General features: G+C 57.7%; 1 long non-coding RNA gene across 1 annotated transcript; it reads right to left on the bottom strand.

Annotated features, from left to right (window-relative positions):
- Positions 1-1,285: 1,285 nt before the first annotated feature.
- On the bottom strand, positions 1,286-3,034 carry LOC137848908 (uncharacterized). Its single transcript, XR_011091582.1, has 3 exons — positions 2,769-3,034; positions 2,618-2,677; positions 1,286-2,476 (listed from the first exon to the last, which is right to left on the bottom strand). It is a non-coding gene; the product is annotated as an uncharacterized lncRNA (long non-coding RNA).
- Between the last annotated feature and the right edge of the window lie 15,214 nt (positions 3,035-18,248).

Raw genomic sequence — 18,248 nt, 5'->3', positions numbered from 1 at the left:
TGCCAGTGCGTGCTGGGAGCTCCTTCTGCCCCAGCGCCCTGCGGTGGCTGACAGAGGGGCCGGGGCACGGCGCAGGGCCCAGGAGCAGGGCGAGCTGGCGGAAAAACACTCGTCCCCGCTTCTTGTGGAGAAGAGCCCACTGGCCAGGGAGAGGCTGCAGCACTGCTCAGCTGGCGCAGAAAGCCACCAACAAACCCCAAGGAAAGCAAGAGCCACACCGTAGCCCACGTACCTGTGGGGTGCCACCCAGTCTCAGGAGCAGGATTCCACGGCGCAGCTGGAACAGCACGGCCTGCGGGCACAGATGGGGGCCAGGACAGGTGAGGAGGGCTTCCACTGCGTGCTGCAACCAAGTCTTCCCTCGGGAAGCCCCCCTAGGGAGCGGACGACCCCTCGGAAGGGGGTGGTCTGCCTGCGCAGGACCTCCAGTCGCCCGCGGACCAGTGCTGCTGCTTTGGAGGCAGGGGACGGTGACAACTTACCGCTGGGCTGCCCCTGGAGCTCCACTCCAGGACCCAGCTGAGGAGCTGGGGAAGCGCTGCCGAGCGCATCGTCACCTGGAAGCAAGAAGAGAGCAGACACGTTCCCCTTGCCCGCTGTGCCCCCGAGCACCCTGCAGTGACGGAGGGGCCGGGGCACGGGGTGAGATGCCCGAGGCTGCGGCGGGGCTCAGGGACCTCCCGACGGAGGGGAAGGCTGGAGCCGGGGCAGCGCGGCGCATGGCTCGGCTCACAGGGGCCCCGGGGGGGCTCAGCCCAGGCTTCGGCCCCCAGCCCCTCCGGCGACTCGCCCGCATCCGGCCCTGCCGCTGCCCCCGGCGCTGGCGCCCACCTGCTCCCAGCGCTCGCCTTGGCATAGCCCAGGCATCCCGGGCACACAGCACGAGGAGGAGGAGGAGGAGGCGGGTGGGGGCCGCAGCCCCCCACATCCGCCCCATGCTGCCACCGCTGCGTGAGTGCCGCCGTTGGGGCCGGCGCAGAGAGGTGCCCGTGGCCTGGCACAGCATCACAGCGCGGCGCTGTGACCTCATGGCCGCACCCTGCTGGCACAGGGGCTGCATGCATGGGTTGGGGCTGCGTGGCATCAGCCACAGCCGCAGCTCCACTGGGCCACCCGCCCTCAGTGTGGAAAGTGGCCTCCTCCTCCTCCTCGTTGCCATCAGAGCTGGCCAGCAGCATCCTCAGCATCCTAGAGGCCTTGGGTCTGTACGATTCAAAATAAATAAATAAATAAATAGAAAACAAATAAAAACAGAGAAGGAAAAACAGAAAGAGAAAAATGGTGTTGGATCCTAAAAGGCTTCTTTGGTCCCTCAAAGCCTCTGGGCTGCATGGTCTGAAACCCAAAAGGACACTCAGTGCTGGCCAGAGTCAGAGGGGGCAGATCCTTCCTCCGGGAAAATGGTGAAGTGGAGAAAGGCAGCACTCCAGCACGCCCCTGCTGTCCCAACAGGGTGCTGGTTTTCCTCAGGTGGGCAGCCGAGTTCCAGCACGGCCGCTCTCTCCCTGCCCCTCCTCCAAGAGGCAGGGGGAGAAAATATGACAGACACATGGAGCTTGTGGTTTGAGATACAAAAAGTTTAATCAAAGGGAAAAGGGAGAGGGAGGAAAAAAATGAAGGGACGGGCAGGGCAGGGCAGGGCAGGGCAGGGCAGGGCAGGGAAGGGCAGGGAAGGGCAGGGAAGGGCAGGGAAGGGAAGGGAAGGGAAGGGAAGGGAAGGGAAGGGAAGGGAAGGGAAGGGAAGGGAAGGGAAGGGAAGGGAAGGGAAGGGAAGGGAAGGGAAGGGAAGGGAAGGGAAGGGAAGGGAAGGGAAGGGAAGGGAAGGGAAGGGAAGGGAAGGGAAGGGAAGGGAAGGGAAAGAAAATGGGGGAGACCGCGCGAAAGGCCAGAGAGAGGGCAAAAGAGCGAGGCCCCCAGGCATGGGGCGTGTGCGCAGAGCTGCGCTCCAGGGAGGGCTGCACAGTGCCCCCGGGGCTGGGGAGGCACAGCCTGCGTGTAGCTGAGGATGCTGCTGGCCAGCTCTGATGGCAACAAGGAGGAGGAGGAGGCCACTTTCCGCGCTGAGGGCGGGTGGCCCAGTGGAGCTGCGGCTGTGCCATCCCTGGCAGTGTCCCAGGCCGAAGCGGGGGTCTTGGAGCAGGCTCGCTGCTGGAGAGGCGCCGGCTGAAGCCCTGTTGTTCATGGGCTTCGGGAGCTGCTTCGGGCGTGCCCCCGGCACGCAGAAGGCCGGAGAAGTGGAGGCAACGTGCCCGGGGAGCGGGGCTGCGCCGCAGGCAGGAGGAGATGCCGGGAGCTCTCCAGCACGCTCAGCTGCCTGCCGGGGAAGAGCATCGCCTCCTCCACGCCTTCTGCAGCCTGGAGCACAGCTGCCGAAAGCTGAAGCGTGAGCGTGGCCTTGGTGCTTGCAGGATCAGCCCCGTCTGAATCGCCAGCGATGAGACCGACTCGCAGGGGTCATTTGCCAAGCCTCGCAGGACTGAGAGAACAGAGAAGGAGAGGCGAGGTGACGGCCCTGTACCCGCAGAGTGCCCGGCCCCCCGCAGACGTTGCCCCCAGCTCTCCGCACAGCCAGGAGGGAGCAGGGGACAGGCTCCTGCCATCCCCCTCCCTGGCTCACCTTGGCAGATGTCCTGGCTCTTGCTCTGGTGCTGATCCAGCAGGTGCCTCCCCACGAGCCCTGGGGACACACGGCCTGTCAGCGCCCCCGGCTGCTCCCCGGGGCACAGCACGAAGGCACAGGGACGGGGGACCCCAGGCTCGCGGCTCACCAGTGAACCTCACAGCCTCCCGCCGCAGGGGCTCCTGCAGGCTCTGCAGGTAGGGCAGGCTCTGGGCCAGGTACTCCTCTGCTGCGCTGTTCCTCCTGGCCAGCTGCAGAGGGAAGGGCGCGGGCTCAGCGCAGGGCGGCCCCGGCCCCGGCCCCGGGTGCAGAAGTGTGCGTACCAGGCACTCGCTGATCTTCCAGCTCTGCAGCGTCTCGGCCAGGTGCGCCAGCTGCCTCCAGCGCAGGAAGCGCGCGACACCAAGGAGGGCTTCCCGGGAGGCCTGCAGAACAGCTGAGATGGCAGCAGAGCCTGGGCAGAAGACCCTGCTCCCCCCCCCGCAGCCCCTCCGCAGGGAGGGGGCCTCAGTGGAGACTAACGCTGCCAGCAGCTGCAGCACCCCTGGTGCTCGGGGGCCCCCAAGGCAGGGCAGGGCAGGGCAGTCAGCATCGCCCTCCCCCGAGGAGCAAAATGCCCACCTTGGCCACGCTCTCGTCCTGGTCGTGCAGGTGGAAGGACAGCGGGAGCAGGCTTCTGTGTGCCACCTGCTGCAGCTTCTCTTCTCTGCCCTCCACAAAGCCCAGCGTGTCGAGGAAGAGGCGAATAGAGAGAAGCCGCACCGTACTTGAGTCCTGGGGAGGGCGAGAGGGGGACATGGGTCCCGCTGGGGGCAAAGTCCCCGAGCCCCCAAAAGCGCTGCAAAACGAGCCTGCCCAAGGGCTCGCGGCGCCCAGGGCTGGGAAGCGGGCAGGGAGAGCCCCCAGCGGGCTGTCCCAGGGACGCAGCCATGGGGACGCAGCCTTATGTCGCCAAAGAGGGCTGGGAGCTTGCCGGCCAGCTCCAGAGCCGCGAGGCTGAGCGTCCTCCCCTCCAGGAGCCGCAGCATGGTGCTGAGCACGGGCAGAGCGACAGCGCGGGTGTCGCTGTCTGCAGCCTGCAGCTGCTCCGTGATGCTCGGCAGCAGGACGAGCGTTTGCCTCGCCTGTGTGAACAAAACACCTTCCTTTGGGGAAAGCAATGACTGCCCCCTGGGCGAAAACACTCTCCCAGCCCGCCCAACGCCCCTTCCCCTCCCCGCTGCCTGGCAAGGTGCCGAGCCACAAGAGCCCGGGGCCAGCCCAGCCCAAGCCGCGGCACTCGTGGCGTTGCCGGCTGCCCCCGCTCACCGTGGCCGGCCTCTCGGTGAGCCCCAGGATCGCCCTGAGCACCAGGCTCTGCATGCCCAGGCACGGGCTCCGCAGGTAGCTGGCAAAGAGGCTCACGACGCAGTCCAGCTCGTCGCCGAGCTCTGTGCACTCCAGCAGCTGAAAAGGACGTGGGGCGCAGTGCCGGCTCAGCAGCAAGAATGCCAGGGCAGGAATGCCAGGGCACGGCCAAGCCTGGCCCCGAGGCAGCAGGGCTTGTGCAGAGCCCCACGTGGGCTCGCTGCTCCTGCTGCCCCTGCTCACCTTGCTGAGGATGACCATGGCCACCGTCTGCCAGGAGGAGGCCTCCGTGCGGAGCAGCTCAACCAGCTGGTGGATGATGGTGGCGCACAGGCTCCTGGGCAACTCCTTCATTTCCCTGGCAGGGAGAATGGCAAGCAGGCGCCGTCAGCCCCGAGCCGGGCGGGCCCAGCTCTCCTGGCTTTGCAGCGCTCTCTTTTGCCACCAGCCCAGCGGCCACGGGCACCCATGCTGTGGCAGCACTTCCTCCGAGAAGCCCCTGTCACCTCCAGGGCTGGGATGGTGCCGACGAGGGGCTCTCACCTGGCCACCACCTGCACGCCCCAGAGGTGGCTCTCGGCGCTGAGAAGCGCGGCCCAGCCGCCCTGCGCCTCGATGGCCAGCACCTGGATCCCCAGGCCCACGCTGCGGAGCAGCGCTTTCAGGGCCTGCACCGTGGACCTGCAGGCAGAGAAGGGCCCGGGTCACGCCGGGAGCCCCAGCCCTGGGCTCCTCTGAGCAGCAGGGGCCGGGGATGTGGCACCTGACGGGAGTGAGCAGGTCCTGCCGGTGCTTCTCCCAGAAGACCTGCACCTCCTGCAGCTTCAGCTCCGTGGTGAAGGACACTTGGAAGAGGAGGGCCAGGAAGAGCTGGGGGAAAATGGCCTTCGCCTCCTCCCGGCTGGTAGGCAGCAGGAGGATCTCGTGGAGGGGCCTTGCTGCCTGCAGGAAGCAGCTGGAGGCGGAGGCGTGGGCAGGGAGAGACAGAGGAGGACGCAGCCCCCCAGGCTGGTGCCCCAGGGTGCGGAGAAGGCTGGCAGGGGCCAGGGGAGGGGAGCGGGGCCCCTGCCCCTGCCCCTGCCCCTGCCCCTGCCCCTGCCCCTGCCCCTGCCCCTGCCCCTGCCCCTGCCCGACGGAGACGCAGACGGGCAAGCGAGGAACTCACGGCCAGGGCCAGGATGCGCGGGTGGTCCTTGGTGGAGGTGGATGTCTTGCAGCCAGACTGGTTCATGAGGATGCGGAGCAGCTTGCGCAGCACCCTCTCTGTGGCTGGGAGCTCAGACACCATCGCCCTCCACATGGTGACAGCGACGCTGTGGGACCCCCGGGCTGTCAGCAGGGCTGCCCCCGGCCCGGCTGACGGCTTTGGGGGTGTGCGAGAGGAGCCCTGCTGGGCCCCGTACCTGGTGCAGGTCAGCGAGCACTGCAGCAGGCTGGCAACCGTCTCCCTGGGGCGCTTGCTGGCCAGCAGCAGCAGGGCCCTGTCCAGGCTCTGAAGGGCCAGCACGGCTCTGACGGACGGCAGGCTTCTGTAGATGGCCCACACGATGTGGAGCACCTGCCGGTGGGACACGGCTGAGACTGGGCCGGCACCAGGGCAGGAACAGAACCCCGAGGAGCTCTGGAGGCTGGAGCCGTGGCCGTGGCTGGGGGTGCTGGCGGGCACCCACCTGTCCCGAATGGAAGTCAGTCTCTGCCGCCAGCACGTCCACCATGTGGGCAGCCAGCTCGGTGCTGTGGGGACTCGGGGCTCTCATGCTCTGGACGGCGGTGAGGAAGACGCCCAGGCGTTCAGAGGGCTGCAGGTACTTCATGAAGATCTGTGGGAGGAAGGGCAGCATGTCAGCCACTGCGAGGGCTGCGACGGCCCCGCTCAGCCCTGCTGCTCCCAGCGCCCCAGGAGAGCTGGGAGCAGGGCCTGGGCGACGGCTGGGGTGCGGCCGCGTGTGGGCCCCGTGGGGACCGGGCTTTGTCGGGGACAGCGCCGGTCCTCTTGCTGCCGTCGCAGGGCCGGGCTCTCCTCCGGGGCTCAGGGCTCGGGGCTCAGGGCTCAGGGCTCAGGGCTCGGGGCTGGCGCTTCTCACCATGAACATCCTGTTGCTGTTGCTGTCTTCGGAGAGCCACAAGGACAGCCGAGCTCGCCAGCCCTGCGGCTGCTCGGCATCCTGGTCGCACAGCCTTGTGCCTGGAGAAAAGCGGACACAGTGTCTGTCGGCGGGGGGGCCTGGGGAGCTGGCAGTGGCAGCCGGGGGCTCGGGCACAAGCCTCCCTGGCAGGAAGGGGGCATGCCAGAGCAGAGCCGGGGGCAGCGCGGCCAGGGAGGGCCCGGGCTCTCGCGCTCAGGGCAGGGGGAACGGCTCGTCAGCCCGCGGCAAGGCAGCCGGGCTCGCTTGCTCGCTCGCTCGGGTCTCTCCTGCTGAGGAGAGGGGCCCAGGCGGCCTGGTGCTGGCCTGGCTGTGCCTGTGTCTGGAGGGACCCGGCCCGACGCGGCTCCGCTCACTTCTTTGCTGTGTGACGAAGAGGCAGAGGTGGCACACAGCCTTGGCTGCCTCGTGGCTTTTTCCCTCGCTCTCACAGGTGCAGCACAGGAGGAGGTACCCCACCAGCCTCCCCAGCAAGGCGAAGCGGTGCTTCTTGGGGTGATGATGCCTCAGCACTGTGGCTCCTGCAAAGCAGGAGCTGACCTGGGGAGACAGGCAGCGCGGGAGCACGGCTGAGCGGGGCGGCAGGGCCCCAGCCCCAGCCCCGGCTCTGCGCAAGCCTGGAGATGGGGAGAGCCGCGGCCGGGGAGCGAGGCCGGGGGCACCGGGGCTGCCTGCAGCAGGGGCTCCCTACCTGGGGCTAGGAGCAGGTGTTGAGGAAGGCGGCCAGCCCGGCGATCCGCGCCATGGCCCTCTCCTCCACGGCCTCCGGCTGCTGCTGGGTGAAGGGCAGCAGGAGCTGGGGGGAGAAAAGCTGCTGGTGTGCCCGCAGCACAGGGCACTGCTCCTTCCCGTCGTCCCCCCGCTGCGCTGGCCAGGCGGGTGGCCATGTCCCCGTCCTGCTGAAGCCCAGCCTTTGCCCAGCCCCACCTTCAAGATGTTCTGCAGCTCCAGGAGACCGCAGGCGCCGGCGCTGCTCACCAGCGCCTGCAGCAGGCTGTCCAGGGCTTCCACGGTCTGCAAAGAGGAGGACAGGGCTCGGGGCGCCCGAACACGGAGCAGTGGCATCCCCAGAGCCCAGCCCGTGCATACCCTGACGTAGAGAGACGTGTCCATGTCTGTCCCGTCCTCGTGGCCAGGGAGGTGGAAGACCCCGCGGAAGCAGGCGCGCAGGAGGCCGTTGGTCATGCCCTGTGGCAGCAGCCGCGCTGTGCTGCAAGGGGAGGGGGGCAGAGGTGTGGAACGCCCCCTGTGCGGCACCCTGTGCCCCACTCGGGGCCCCTGGCCGGCAGTGGTGGCCAAGCCCGCGCTGGCCCAGGTACCTCATGGCAGCGATGGCGAGCATGGCTTTCTGCTGCACCTCCGTGTCCAGGCGATCGCTGGGCTCCTCCTGCAGCAGCGCCTGCAGGGCACAGCGCGATGGATGGCACAGGGCAGCATCTCCTGGCCAGCGAGCGGCTCCAGGGGCTGGCCTACAGCCTACAGGATGGCTGCCCCGTCCCAGACGGCTCCCGGTGACCAGCACCTGGCCAGAGGGTGCTCCCCGTGGGGCAGGGCGTCCCCTCACCTCGATGCTCTGTGCCACCTCCAGCTGGCAGAAATACACCGCGTCCCACGTGCGCGGGTCCGCGACGGCGGCTTGGCAGGCGTCGCAGACGGAGGCCAGAAACCTCAGCTTCTGCGCCTCTCACTGAGCCGCGGAGGGGAGAGATGAGCGAGTGGGTCAGGGGAGCCCAGCAGGGGCTGCCCGCAGGAGGCCAGCAGCCGCGGCACAAAAGCAAGCGGTACCTTGGGTCTGCGGCTGTAGCAAGCGCGGAGGAAGCTCAGGGTGTCCTCTTCCTCCTGATGCGCCACGGCCGAGGCAGAAGGGCCCACGCCTGAGCCAGAGGGCGCCTGCAGTGGCTGCACCTCAGTCTCCTCATAGGGCTGCGGCTGGGGCCTGGAGGCCGGGGAGGCCCCAGCCTCCTCCAGCCAGGCCGCTCGCGGGGAGCAGGGGGGTCTCCCTGACATCCTGCCGGGAGCGCTCAGGAGGGAATGTGGCTCCTGCTCCTGTGGCGGGGGAGGGATGCCACAAAGTGCCACCACTGCCACCGGCCCCAGGCCCCCGTGGGTGGCCCCAGAGCCCCGCGGGGGTCCTGTCCCCAGGGGACTGCAGACGCCAGCCCCTGTCCTGGAGGGAGGTCCCCCTGCCCGGGGCTGCCCCCAGCCCCACTGCTGAACCAGGCCCCATGGGACCGGCCCTGCTGCGCAGCCCTGGCAGCACTGCCCCACCTGCTCCTCAGCCCTGGCTCCTGCGCTGGGTTTCTGGGGCAAGGTGCCTGCGCTTTGTGCCTTTGCTTCGCACCTGGAGCACCTGGGAGCACTCCAAGCGGTCGCTGCTGCACGGAACCAGGTCCGTTGTGGGACGTCCATTGGGACGGGACCCGCCCCAGAGGCCCTGCTACCGGTTCCGGAGACGCTGCCTGGGCCCTGCAGTGGGCAGACTAAATTAGAATAACATCGTGGACCCTAAACACGGGGAACTGTTCCTTGGAAGTGGCCGCCTGGTCCACAACATTGAAGTGGAAGCAAGAAAAAGCCACTAAAAAGGAGGGGTTATCCTTTCAAACAAGGCTTTAGAGTCCAAGGAAGAGGCTTTCTGCCCTAATATGTGATGCTGGGGCCAAAAAATGTCAGGGCAGCGTGGTGCACACTCCACTCTCTGCTTCCTCAAAATGGATGTTTGGACCCTAAAATTCAGGCCTCGGCTCCTAGAATGAGGATTTGGGGATTTGAAAGCAGGGCTTTCTCACTTACGGCTTTGCCATCTAAGAAGGACGCATTGCATCTTATAATAAAATTGTGGACCCTAAAAATAGGGAATTGCCCCTTGGAAATGGCAACCTACTCTGTAGGATTGACGTGTAAGCAAAGACGGCTTTGGATCCCAACTATAGGCTCTCTTGTCCTGAAAACGTCCTGAAAGCTGGGTGCTTAAGAACAAGGCTGTGGTCTATACAGAGGAGCCTTGGTGCCATGCCTGTATGCTTCTCAGCTGCAAAGAAAGGGTGAGAAAAAGGGTTTGGATCCGCAAAAGATGCTCTTAGCCCTGAAGAGAAGGGGTTATAGGGTGAAAATGAGGCATTTGGCCCTAATGAGGAAGGCCCCAAGAAGGCGGCTCTGAATTCAAGAGGTGGGTCTCTGGGCCCTAATATTAAGGCTTTGGTCACCAAAAAGTAGACTCTTGGCCCTACAAAGGAGTAGGTAGGCAATCAGGAGGGGGCTTAGGATCCCAAAGCAGCGTCTGGGCCCTGAAAATCAGGGTTTGGAGCCTGAGCATGAGACGTCAGCCATGAAGAATGAAGTTTTAGAGCCTAGCATGGGGGTCTCTGGACACTAAAATGGGGCTTTGAACCCAGAAAATGAGCCTTTGTACCCCAACCTGAGGCTTTGAGTCCCAAGGAGAAGGCTCTGGGTGCTAAAAAAGAGGCTTTGGGCTCTCAGGTTGAGCCTTTGGGACGTGACTGTCAGGCCTTGACTCAGCAAATGATGATCCTGGCACTGAAAAGAAGGGTTCGTTCTCTAAAAAGGGCTTTTGAGCCCAAGGAAGAGGCTTTTTGCCCTAATATGTGATGCTGGGGCCTAAAAATCATGGACAGCGCAGCCCGCTTCCTCTGACTGGATCCTAAAGTGATGCTTTGCTCCCTCCAGATGGGTGTTTGGACCCAAAGAGGAGGCTTTGGACCCTAAAATTCAGGCCTCAGCTCCTAGCATGAGGATTTTGTGCCCTAAAAATGGCAGCCTGGCTAGTAAGAGTGTGGCTGGAAGCAAGGAAAATCTAGCTTTGGATCCAGAAGCAAGTGTCAGGGCCCTGACCCAAAGCACTTGGTCACTTTAAAGGAGCACCCTGTCTCTTAATTGGAAGGTTAAGGCAATCAGAAGAAGAGTTCAGATACCAAGTGGAGGTTGTGGACCCTGAACATAGGGATTTGGGGTGAAATAAGGAAGCATGGGGCCCTAATAATGAGGTTTGAGACGGTTAAAATATCAGGAGGGGAGGAGGCAAGAGGCAGTGAGGAGGAGGAGAGGGCGTGTCCTGTATCTCCAAGTCAGGCTTTAGAGCTGAAAGCTGGGCCTTTGGACTCTGCAGCTCAGGGTCTGGATTCAAAAGTGTTGTTTTGCACCCTCCATCTAGGTGTTTGGACCCAAAGAGGAGGGTAAAAAACAAGGTGTAAGCATCTTAATATCTTTATTATATTTTTTATAATATCTTTTTAATAATATCTTTATTATAAATGGAAGGCACAAAACAAGCCAGCAACAGAGACTGTCCAAGAGAAATACTTGGTGCTTTATAAAGAAACAAGGAAGTACCCTTAGGTGGGTGTGATAATCCTCCTCTAATGCGTTTTTGGAGTGCAAAAATAGATTTGTTCTTGCTCTTCTCTCCAGGACAAAGGCAGAATAGGCAACTGCAAAGTTAGACCAGGGAGGTCAGTTTGTTCCATACTGAGAAAGACAAGCCTGTAAAACAAACTAGACAGATTTTCTTGGTACTATTCATCTTCCTTCAGCAAAGGCAAAGCTTATGACACTTGTTGGTGTGTGTATATATATTTATCCAGTGCTCTCACAACAAAATTTTGATTTGAAGAGGGCACACAGATCTGATTTTTTTTTTCTTTTCCAGTAACTAGTATAATAAGCACTGGTATTTTTGTATAAAAACAGAAAAATACAAAACAAAAGACTGAATATTATGTGGTATGCATGACATCATTAAAAAAAAATGGTGGTTTCAAAGCAATATGTACCCTGGTGTGTTTGCCATATCCTAGAGTCCAGCTTAAAGTGCATCTGATCTGTATTGCATTTTGATATTAATCTCTGTGTACAATGTTTTGCATGTAATTTATATAGTTCTTGGGAGAAAAAAAAAAAAAAAGAATGAATTGTCAGTTAGCTTCTTCTGAGAAAACAGACTCCAAGCAGAGATATTACTCAAATCAGAAGTGGACGAGCAGTTGAGGGGTGGGAAAAGGGATACATATACAAAATTTAAAAATAAATAAATAAATAAATAAAACATGCTGGGGGTGGGGGAGAAGGGAAATGGTTTTGAATCAATAAAGCTTTGGCTGTTGAGCAGAAACAATGCGCGAGTGCATCCAGAGAATAAAATGTGCCCACATGTAACTGTGACGTCCTCAGTGTGTCCACCAGCTTGTGAAATCAATCCCACATCTTCTCGTGGTGCTGGATGAATGGCTGAGCTTCCCATCTGAGCAAGGCAGAGCGTGCAAGTAGGGCCTGCAGGGTGGAAAGAGGGATGGGGCTCAAGAAGCAAGCCCACTGCTATGACAGAGTCCCTATAGGCAGTGTGGGTTTTCTCTCTATGCAAGCCTCATTATTCAGAGGCAGAGTATGGCTTCGTCCATTCAAGGTCCAGAATCAGTTGTCAAATGCTAGCCAAAGCCAGTGGCTCCTGGGCTATGTGACAAACTAACCCTAGAGCAAAAACCCTCCTTGTCCTCTTACCTGGTGCCCTTTCTGCGATGCCTTTAGGGTGAGTCAAGGCTATGATCTCCACCTTCTGGGGCTGGTGTTTGAGCTATGTCCTACCTCAGTGCTGAGACTCTTTTGCCTCTGTAGAGGCCCTTTGCCATGACACGAGTGACGATGAGAACTAAAATCAGCTAGCCTCTGAAACGTTCTTGTTCCCAAGCACAGCTTTTTCACTGGATTGCTTGAACTCCTAGTTTTTGGCCGAGAAGCTATTGTTTCTCTGTGCCTTTAATAAGAGGCTTTCTCTGGAGCCAAGTCAGGATGGCAAGATTGAGCTGGGCAAGGCTATCGAGGAGGAAATTCAATCTTCCCAGCTGGGTGTCTGACCCTTGGAGCCCGGGCCAACTGATCTGAAGCGGCTGTAAAAGCTTTATTTCACAGCATCGCTGTCTTCCCTACTCGCATTCTAGGCACGGTGTTTCTGCTGACAGCATCTTCCACCTCCTCAGCAGAAGCTGCTTCTGTCTTTAAACGTAGTACAGGCTGGACGCAAAGAAAGAAACTGCTAGCGGTACTTTTAGCTATTTAAATGGGGAGAAAAACAGCCACTGTTTCTTTCTTTGTCCAGGGCAGCCACGAATGCTTGCGTGACGTGGGCTCCTCTCCCACGTCCTTAATTGCCAAGCCGATAGCGGCTCTGGTGACGTGTCCCATGGGTGTCTGTGCAGTGACGGGGCTGCCTCACCCCTGTGTACCCCAGGACAGACATTTGGGGGGCTCTTTGCTGCTACCACAGGGCGCAACCTGCGGGTCCTGGGGCAGGCAGGATGAGTGCTGCTGGGCCCGGAGGGTAGGCCTGGCCTGAGAGGAGACAGTAAAGGAGGCAGGTTTGGGGCTTAAAGCAGGCTTGTCCTGCCCCAGCCTTCTCCAGAACCTGTGTGCCTGGCTCTGGAAAGCCGTGACAAGACATAAAATGACTCGCAGCTTGCCAAGAGAGCTGCGGTGGTGGAGGAATGGCCGCCTCAAGGGGCTGAGGCCAGGCACCATCACGGGCAGGACTCGAGAGACGAGGCACGATCTTGGCACAGACAGAGAAGGGAAGGGGAAGCACTGCTCTGCTGGCCCTGAGCGGTGCAGCCCCAGGAGAAAAGAAAAATCTGTGTTTCCTTCCGCTGATGTCCACGCTGAAGGTGCAGAAGGGTTCCGTGCTGTTGCTTGGGTCAGCCTTGTTGCCAGGTTGGGAATGGTTAGCCTCCCGGTGCTTCGGTGCTGTTGGGCTGCACTCAGAGTGTGAGCTCTGGGCGTTATTTCTCAACTACTGCGTTATTGGAGCGTACAGACCCGAGATATTCTGCGGATAGGTGATTTAAGCCACGTCAGAAACACCGCTGTGGCATGTGCCAGCGTCGGACGCCCGTTCGACTGATCGGGCGGAGCAGGTGAATTGAATTTGGTGCTGGATGGCAAGGTGGTGTTGGGAGAAGAGCTAGGCTAAGGAGAGCTTCCTCTTGCTCTACCCCTTCCCATCTCAAATGGCCGCTTCCTGGGGAGATGGGTTCGTTGGGAGGTTAACTACAACGTTACAGTGAGGATGAGGAATCCTCTTTAGTCCCATAGGTATTTGCTGCCAGGCGGCAGCGTTGATTTCAGAAATTGTATTTCAAAAGGGAAAAAGAAAGGAAATCTGTATTCTTTGACATACTCTCTTTTCTCGGAGAGTAGATGTAGGAGCTTCAGCAGTGCCCTTCCTCCAGAAACGATTCCCAGTGTCTGCTCAGACACTGAGGAGGAAAATGGAGGAGAGCCACCCGCTATAAATAAAGGAAAGAAGGGGTCATGGATTAAGGGAGAACCACTACTTCAAAAATTGGTGCTCTCTACAAACCGGTTAAGGGTTTGGGACCTGCAGGTGCTGCCTACACCTGTGTGCGTTGCAGTCGTGCCTGTTGCCACTGAGCAAAACGGGGAGAGCTGCTTTGTTGAACGCGGCGTGTTAAAGCACGTGCCGCTGCCTGGAAGAAAAGCACGGACTTCTTCCCTCGTGTGGGACTTCTTCCCTAGCGATCTGTGGTTTACCTGATGGTTTCCCATAAGCTGTGAATGTTTAAAAGAAAAAAAAAAAAACAAAACCAAAACCCAACCCCAGCGTTGAGAGTGGTGAGGCAGATCCTCACCTGGGGACTCAGAATCAGCGGTGACATCACCATGCGAAGCATTGTGTGCGCTTCGGGTCGGGGCTGCTGCGAGCCTCGCAGCGGGGAGGGAGAGCGGATCCGGGGTGCCTCTGTGTCAGGCCTGTGCCCTGGTGGCTTCGTGAGCACTGAGAGTTTGACTCCTGTGTTCCCAGCTTTCGCTTGCGCACCTGCGGTGTGGCAGAGCCAGCGAGCTGCTTCCTCAGCTGGAGGAGGAAGAGGAGTGACCTCAACGTTGCCGAGGTAAAGCACAATTATTGAAAAGATTTGGCAAAGATGTGGGTTGTAGCAGCACGGCTGCTGCAGCTGCAGCAGATCCTGGAGTATTGGAGAAGATAGAGAGGGGTTTCTTGGTGAAAAGAATGCTGTTAAAAGTGTTTTCATGCCAGAAATTAGGAGAAACGCCTCTGTTGTTTGACATCCTCTATTGACCTGGCACATTGGCATTACAGCGTACCCTGGCACGCTGTTTGTATGGAAAAAAAAGGTCTTTTAGTCAGGGCAGGCCAGAAACCTGTCTTGGCACTTCCACATCGCAGCAATGCTTACAGACCCTGCATCCTGGCTGCCAGGCCAGGATCTAAATCCGATGGTGCTGTTGGTAAACTGAAGCTCAGGAAGCGCTTCTGGGTTTTTCTGTACTTCCATGTGAATTTTTACCCTCTGAAGATGGTGTATTAAGCTATTTTTGTAACAACAACTAGGTTTAAAAGCAGTTTCAGTTTAACATCTACATGCTTGGGTGTTATTAACAGAGCTTTGTATACTGAGCTGGTGCTTGGTAGGAGAAAAACCATAAATCTTCCCTGGGAAAGTTGGACCCCCTCAGCTACATACTGCTATGAGGAAACTCAGATGTAAGAACACACTTAAATAACACATCAGCAGAGCTGTTGTGCTCCTGACCACCAAAGGCACCTTTTTCCAACACCGTCGTACTGGAAGTTGATGCAGCTGGTTCCATCCTTAACGTGGGACTGTACAGTGCTGTAAAAGAAATATTTTTTCACAGCTTTGGAGAAAGTGAAGCAGAGAAAACCCCACCTAACCACTGATACCTGGACCCCAAACTGCCACAGACTGACAGCGATGCCCACTGGATATCTCCTGCTGCCTTCTGACTGCTCCAGCAGAAGTCCCGTTTGAATTAGCCAGCAGGTCCCTCTGAGTGGCTTTGCTGAAACTCCTGCCGTAGGAAGTATCCTACGGGAACCAAGTTGCTAAACTGATGTGTGGTTTTCCCTTAACCCCCTCAGCCCTGACTTTGCAGCTCCTGACGACACTGCCAACGTGTGCAGTGTCACCGTGTGCCAACTAGGTGCCAGCTGCCATGGTTTATAGATTGTAAAATGAGTGATTTGGGACTCGTGAGCACTGAGAACAGGTTAGCAATTGCTTAAGAGCTTTACTTGTGTCGCTCTGGGGCAGGGAGATGGGTGAATCATAGACCAAGAAGAACCAGCAAAAGTCGGGTGAAAAATGAAATGAAAAATGTTAAGGCCAGGCAGCTTGCTCACTGCAAGTGCTAATCTGAAAGCAGATGGAGTGCATCTTCATACACTCCATCCTGAGACACTCCACTCAACAGGCCAGCCCAGCTGATGAAGTGCATTGCTGTCCTGAAGTTTAATGTGATGGGCTACTTTTAAGTCTCTTGTTTATGCTGTAGTACTTGAGGTCTATGGCAGGACCACAGCACACTCTTATTTGTCTACCCTTCTTTCTTGATCGTGTGTGGGAAAGAGAGAACGTGCAGAGGCCCTCAGCCACATGTTGCACCTGTCACTCTGTGCAGCTACATCCCTGAGCCAAAGTACCAAACTTCATGCTTGTGAAAGGACTTTACACAAACTACAGAAATCTAAAATGAAGCATCCAAACACTTACAGAAGGGTGGGCCCTCTCGATGCACCTCAACGTGGGATCCACAAGTCCTCACGTAGTTTCATCCAGCACACTTCTCTGTCCCTCCTCGCTAAACTTGCTCAGAGGCAGCTGTTACCAAGGTGTCACAGTGACATCATTCAATTCTGTTTCTGAAGTCATCACCATAGGCCCCTGGCAGCGGCAACACAACACTCTCTGTTGCTAATGCGAATGTCTCAGAAACAAGTAGAGAAGTACCACTCTCCCCAAGCTGACTTTAATTGGAGTAGTTCCAAAATTATTCTCTGCCCCCCTACATCTGGGGAAGGTGTGTGAGAAATCTTTTCCTTAAGAAAGGATTACAAGCCAAAAAAAGCTTGCTTCTGATACGTTCCCCTTCCTTTTAGAGCTGTTCTCCTTTGATTTCCAAGGAAGAAAAAAGAAGGTGAAATCAACAATTCTCCTCCTCCAAGTTGGGAATATGAAATAAGCCCAATTATTTAGGAAGCCTGAAAAAGGAAACTATACGTGTCCTTGTTAAACACCTTGTTGCTTCTGAAAACTTTTCCAGTACTTTGCAGCTGCAGTGCTTTTCGGTGGGTGGGCAGCCGAGCTCCATCACGGCCACTCTCTCCCTCCCCCTCCTCAAAGAGAAAGGGAGAGAAAATACGATGCAAAGGGCTCAAGGGTTGAGACAAGGACAGGGAGATCGCTCAACAAGGATCGTGATGGGCAAAGCAGACTCAGCATAGGGAGACAGTAAGATTTCCTGCCTAACTACTACTACTACCAGGCTAGACAAGTGAGAACCAAAGGAAAGAAACCAAAAACACCTTCCTTCCCCCCATCTGAGCTCTTCCAGCTCCTCCCCCCGTGCAGCGCAGGGGAACAGGGGGACTGGACTGGGGGTTGTGGTCAGTCTGTAGCACTTCATCTCCACCACTCCTTCTCGGTCCCTCTCTGCCCCTGCTCCACGTGGGCTCCTCTCCACGGGCTGCAGCTCCGGCCCGGGGCCTGCTCCTGCGGGGGCTCTCCATGGGCCGCAGCCTCCTCCAGGCCACATCCACCTGCTCCACCGGGGGCTCCTCCACCCATGGGGGGGCTGCAGCGTGGAGATCTGCTCCATGGGGGACCCATGGGCTGCAGGGGGACAGCCTGCTCCACCAGGGGCCTCTCCCTGCACAGCCCACAGGGGAACTGCTGCTGCCTGCCTGCAGCACCTCCTGCCCTCCTGCGGCACTTCTCTTGGGAGCTGCAGGGCTGCTTCTCTCATGCTTTCACAATCCTCTCTCTCCCGGCTGCTGTTGCACAGCAGTATTTTCCCCCTTCCTTAAATCTGCTCCCCCGAAGCCCACCCAGCAGCACTCCCTACCTTGGCTCTGGCCAACAGCAGGTCCTTTTTGGAGCCATCTGCAGCTGGCTCTGCTGTGACATGGGCCAGCTGCTGGGCTCTGCTCACAGAAACCACCCCTGCAGCCTCTCCATTATCAAATCTTTTTCATGTGAACCCAATTACCCGACTTTCCACAGAACACTGAGAAGAGCTTAATATCAAAAAGTCCTTTACAGCCAAACGTTTACCACAAAGCAGTTCAACCATGATCAAATGTCTTTCAAGGATATTTCATTGCATGTTAGTTTCCAAGTCTCAAAAGAGTTTCAGAAACTGACAAATCAGTTTGCTATGGATAACAGGGGCAAAGAGAAGTAATGTGTCTTTATTGAACACTGAAAAAATATATATATATGTTGGTACCTATTTATAAGCAGCAGTGCACTTTTCTATTCCGTTACCTAGCATACAAAATGGATGTAGAAAATGAATGCCAGGACACAAATGAGGGTTGCCATGATGAGACTCACACTAAGTCAGTTTCTCTCCACCTTTAAAGACACATCACAAAGCATTGCATTGCATTATCTCACTCTCTTTCTTTAAAGTGCATAAAAACTATCCCTCCTACTAGATTCAGAATATTCCATGCCACATTTTTTTCTGAATCTTTTTCTCTGAGCGGAGAGAATGACAACTTCAGCCAGTACTGCAGAGTTATAGAGATAGTCATTTACCTCTGCTGGAAATCTTCTGCAAGACTTTTTATTGATGACTTTGGGCTCTTGCTACAGTTGGAGCAAGTTTGATCTGGGATTTCTGGACATTTTGTCTGAGCAGCATGGTCCATTACTTACTTACATGGTCTGTTACTTTCTTATGGGTACCAGAGAAGGAATGTTTTGATTTTGTTTTCCTTATATCTAGACTTTTGTTGCCCTCCACTGGACTCTTTCCAGGAGATCCCTGTCTTTTCTGTAGTGGGGAACCCAGACCTGGAGACAGTACTCCAGGTGAGGCCTGACCAGGGAAGAGTAGAGGGGGAGGATCACCTCCTTTGACCTGATGGCCACAGTCCTTTTAATGCAGACATTAAAAACTTCCTATAGTCAGCAGGTTAAAGATATTCAGAGAGTAAACACAGATCACATTGACGCATGGAAAGATCAATATCATCCAATTTTTGTAGTGGTGAAGAGTCTTAGAAAGATACTGATATTATGAAAATGCTACCAAAGTGAGAGAAATACATGAGACATGGTTTT

Source organism: Anas acuta, unplaced genomic scaffold, assembly GCF_963932015.1.
Source record: "Anas acuta unplaced genomic scaffold, bAnaAcu1.1 SCAFFOLD_137, whole genome shotgun sequence".
In the NCBI taxonomy this organism is placed as follows: domain Eukaryota; kingdom Metazoa; phylum Chordata; class Aves; order Anseriformes; family Anatidae; genus Anas; species Anas acuta.
The sequence above is the reverse complement of the archived record's forward strand: the minus strand, read 5'-3'. Positions and strand labels throughout refer to the sequence as shown.